Raw genomic sequence first — 5311 nt, 5'->3', positions numbered from 1 at the left:
AACATATAGCTATTATTTTTTAAATTGGTCATATTTTTATTAAAAGCACAAACAAATATGTAACAATGCAGTGGGTAGGGTGCTATGATGGTTTTTATTTGTTATTTCAGATTCTTCTTGGAAGCTGGGCATACAAAATATGCAAATAAATAATGTTAACTTGTTTTGTATGTCAAGGGAACAAAGGAAACCAGATATGAATACGTTAGATATATTGTTCAGACTAAATAGAAAACACAGGAAGTTGTCAGTTCTGCCTTACCTTCAAAAATAAACACTTTATAGTGACACCCCCACAGTACAGCAAACTATTGGTCATTTCATATACTGGTTTTATAGTGTTTGAGAAAGAATCTAAAGAATAAATAAAAAGAGGTTTTCTCCTAATGAAGAGACGTATATGGAAAATCCATATATGCTTCCACACTATCAGCATATTCTGGAAGACGTCTTACTTCAAAATTTAAGTAAATATGTCAACCATAAAATAAGGATCAGTTATTCCATATTAACAAAATGTTTACGATGTCATAATGTCTCTGGAGGCCTTTCACTGTTTTGCCTTGGAAAATACTTAGCAAAACAAATTAAACAAGTTTCTGTTTGACAAGCCTTCTTGGAGCCATTTATATGTTAATGTACATTGTGAGTCCCCAACTCTCCTGATATTAGATATGCTTGATATCAGACTGATTCACATTCTAAGGTATTGAGTAATGCTGAACCAGCAGATTTACACCCAACCTCAATACAACTTTTGCTCAGAAATGTCATAACATTAGCACAGAAAGTCTTACACATGGTTCTCATCTCCCGTAATTAACAATGACAGCCTTAGGAAATCAGTCTTCAAAAGCAATTTTTGTAAGCCTCAAATTTACCATCTGCAAATGGGAATAATAATCATCAGGTTTTCATGAAGATTATAGGAGAAAATTCATATAAAACACAAAGTTCCAGAAGTGTTAGCCTCTATTACTATTACTACTAATAACAAAAATATTATTACTTATAATAAAATTAATACTTCTCCATCAAGTCACAGAGCCTAAAAAGTTTAATTTTGTGAATACATCAGTGCCTGAGATGGCATTTCCTTAAAGATGGTCATGTGGGCTTGGGGTGTTGCTAGGGTCATTTTTGTAACTGAGCATTTCAGTTCTATAGATAAACCCATGGGACATAAATAAAAATGTTCAAAATTCTTGTAAATGTAGTATAGCTCTCTCCTACTTTTACCACCTCAGCCTTCTGTATCTTAGAAGGCTAAATATTAGCCCAATGAAGAAACAGCCACCATTCACAAGTACTAAATCAGTAACCCTTCTTTTGACAGTTAAAGAATGGAATAAGGAAAGACTGGCAGCTGACCCCAAGAACGGTCTTGATGGTGGGATGATGGGGTGGTATTAGAGACAGCAGCAGTGTAAATGCAATACAGGGAGGAAGAAACAGCTCTCTGGGCCAAAGCATGGACAAGTCTCTGGTCAATGTGCTCAGGTTGACTGTCAGGTAAAATTGAAAACAGTCCAAGGGTCTAATCTTGATGTTTATGTAGGAATATGTTTTCTAATGTATATTCTCTATAAAATATTTCCCAACCTTATGGTTTCAGTTTTCCATGGGTTGACTTTTATGAACCCTATGTTTTTAATCCTGCCTTTGTGGAAGAAAACTTGGCAACAAAGTTATGCGCCAGGTTTGTATTATTCAATCTGTATACTGAGCAAATAATCAGAGAAGCTGGCTTATAGGAAAAAGAAAATGGCATAGGGATTGGCAGAAGACTCATTAACAACTTCAGTATGCAGATGACACAAACTTGTTTGCTGAAAGGGAAGAGGACTTAAAATACTTAGTGATGAAGATCAAAGACCACAGTCTTCAATATGGGTTGGACCTTGATGTTAAGAAAGCAAAAATCCTCACAACTAGATAAATGGAAAAAAGACTGAGTTGTCAAAGACTTCATTTTGCTTGGATCCACTATCAACACTCATTGAAACAGCAGTCAAGAAATCAGACAGCATATTGCATTAGGCTAATCTGCTGCACAAGACCTCTTGAAGAGCAAAGACGTCAGTTTGAGGACTAGGGTATGCCGGACCCAAGCCATGGTATTTTCAGTAGCCTCATATGCATGTGAAAGTCGGGCAGCAAATAAGGAAGACCATAAAAGAATTGATGCATTTGAATTATGGTGTTGGAGAAAATTATTAAAAGTACCCTGGACTGTTAGAAGAATAAACAAATTGGTGTTGGAAGAAGTACAGCCAGAATGCTCCTTAGAAGCCAGGATGGTGAGACTTTGTCTCTAATTCTTCAGACATATTATCAGAGGGACCAGTTCCTGGAGAAGGACTTCATGCCTGGTAAAGCGGAAGGTCAATGAAAAAGAGAAGGACCTCCAACGAGGTGGACTGTCGCAGTAGCAGCAGCAATGGGCTCAAAGAGCAATAATTGTGAGGATGGCGCAGAACTGGACAATGTTTCTTTCTGTTGTGCATAGGGCTGCTACGAGTTAGAACTGACGTGATGGCACCTAACAACGACAACAACAAAGACTATATAGTCTTATTGTGTATGTTGGATGCTGATCTGCACAGAACACCCATTGTGTGTGCAGAACACTGCTTCCTATCTTACTTGTTTGGAACAACATTAAAAATGTTAGACGAAGTTAATTTGTTATTGTTGTTAAATGCTGTTGACTCGGTTCTGACCCATATTGGCCTGTGTAGAGTTTCCCAGGAGCGGCTGGTGAGCTTGATCCACTGACTTAGTGGTTCAAGCAGACTTTGCAGTCTAGCACATTAACCCACAGAGCCACCCCAGAACAAATTTAATAGGTTCTGCTATTTATATAAAAATATGACTACATATGTTGTTGTTGTTAAGTGCCATCGAGTCGGTTCCGACCCACAGCGACCCTGTACAGGGTTTCCGAGGGTGTAAATCTTTACAGGAGTAGAAAGCCTCATCTTTCTCCCGCGGAGCGGCTGGTAGTTTCGAACCGCTGGCCTTAAGATTCGCAGCCCGATTCGTAACCACTACGCTACCAGAGCTCCTTAGGACTACATATATATATATATATATATTTAAGTATTTTTCCTGTTTGGATTGTCCTCTTTTTCCTCTGTGTGAGGCAGAACAGAATGTGTTAAAAGTGCCTTACACCAACAAGATAGTGGAGAACACAGACACCTACGTAAGAGGTAAAGTGCGCTCAGTGGGAGATGATCTTAATAAGCAGTTTGAACTACTGTTCCTGCTGCAAAGCCTCATGTCCTGCCAGTTTCATTTGTTGAAAGTTTCATTAAATTTGCTTTAATGCCTTGTCTGATTTCAGTGTTCTCCAGTGACCTGATTTTTAAAAGAAACAGCATTTCAAATGTTCTGAATAAATTATTAGCACATAAAACCTACACAGGGAACTGTTGTCAAGATAAAAGGACACTGTGAACTCACCAATTGGGAAAAACTAAAAGGCTGATATTGCTCTATTAATTTTAACAAATTACAAAATAAAAGATTCTTCCTTTCCCTCACAGCAGAGTCAAATAGTAGAAGCTATATATATATATATTTGTTATTGTTGATGTTGTTATTGTTTAGTGAGGTTGAGATAGTGCCAATTCATAGTGACCCTATATAGAGTTTCCGAGTAGCAGTTGGTGGGTTTGAACTGCCAACCTTGTGGTTCACAGTCCAGAGCTAACCCTACAGTGCCACACCAAGAGCCCATATATTTGTTTTTCTTATGTGCCATGGAGTCAGTTCTGACTCATAGCACTCCTGTACAGGGATTCCGAGGCTGTAAATCTTTACAGGAGCAGAAAGCCTTATCTTTCTCCTGCAGAACATCTGGTGATTTTGAACTACTGACCGTGAGATTAGCAGCCCGATTCATAACCACTACTTACCAGAACATCAATTAATCCAAAAATATAAACTGATATGTAAGGGGGCTTCAAAAAGTTTGTGGAAAAATTCCAATATCTTTTCATTCCATTTATCCACAAATTTTTTGAAGCCCTCTCATATGAGTTTGCTTATATACATATGCAATAAGTTTCTTATTAAACCATGTGGGGAAAATAAATAGCTTTCAGGTAAATAAATGCATACGAAGATGCTGTGCTACAAACTTCCATGGTTCGTAGTTTAATTTTTAAACTTCTGTTTACTAGGGCTTTGTACATTATTAAAATAATTACAAATTATTAAAATAAATATTAATATTACTAAATTATTATTAAAATAATCTTTTATACCTTTGAAGCAGTTCAATATTTGTTGTTTCACTCCTGTTAGAAGTGAAATTAAGAAGTTTTCAGTATCTACCTCCATATGCAAACCACAAGGTCAGTGGTTCAAAACTACCAGCTGTTCTGCAGAAGAAAGATGAGGCGTTCTGCTCCCGTAAAGATTTATAGCCTTGGAAGCCCTGTACAGGATCGCTGTGAGTCGGAACTGACTCCACAGCACAAAACCATCACCACCACCAGCCCCATATGTATTTTGGAATATTCCATAAGATTTTCTTTCCAGTAAGACAATTGCTACGTACTTTTAAAAAATTATGAGCAATATGTAATTGAATTTGGTAAGGATGTATTGAATATTGTTTTTTAAAGGTACAATTTTGAACCTTAAAGTTAATTTACAATCTAATTTGGACTAGTAATATCCAGAAGTATTCATACATAACTAATTTTAACAACAAATTGACTTTGTAATAAATGGTATTTAATCTCTATGAGAAATACTTATACATACTTAAAACTGAATTTATGGTTCTAAAGTTATATCTGGTACTAGTTAAGCTATTAGTAATCACACACATTAATTATTAACATGGCTTCAACTCTAGTTCATAAGTTTAATTTTTTTATACTAACAATAAGGCCACAAAGTCATTAGGTTTGTCATAACCACTTACAGGATCTCTTGTCAAAGAATAGTCTTCCAAGTGTCCTGCAGTGGACACATGGACAGAGGCACAGACTGAATGGGTATGGGAGGAAGAGTGGGAGTATACCCACAAATAGATAAGGGCTTGAAAGAGGGTATCTGTACATGGGTATTTACCTTTGCTGCAAATACAACATCCGGCAAAATGATGAAAACTTCTTAGATATTTTAAAGTGTATAAATGGCAATGAGTTGCTGGGCCTAGGGCCTCAGGACCCTAGTCTAAGAGGACACCATGGTCGATTGGCATAACATAGTCCATAAAGACCATCTTCTACATCCTACTTTGGTGAGTAATGTCTGAGATCTTAAAAACTCATGAGTGACCATCTAAGGA

At 36.8% G+C, this 5311-nt stretch overlaps 1 protein-coding gene across 1 annotated transcript in view; it reads left to right on the top strand.

Annotated features, from left to right (window-relative positions):
• The window catches only part of CCDC67 (coiled-coil domain containing 67), a 144461-nt gene that overhangs the window by 129229 nt on the left and 9921 nt on the right, over window positions 1–5311 (top strand). The gene's annotated exons all lie outside the window — the stretch shown is intronic.

This window comes from Chrysochloris asiatica, unplaced genomic scaffold (assembly GCF_000296735.1).
Source record: "Chrysochloris asiatica unplaced genomic scaffold, ChrAsi1.0 scaffold00163, whole genome shotgun sequence".
NCBI classification, from domain to species: Eukaryota; Metazoa; Chordata; class Mammalia; order Afrosoricida; family Chrysochloridae; genus Chrysochloris; species Chrysochloris asiatica.
The sequence above is the reverse complement of the archived record's forward strand: the minus strand, read 5'-3'. Positions and strand labels throughout refer to the sequence as shown.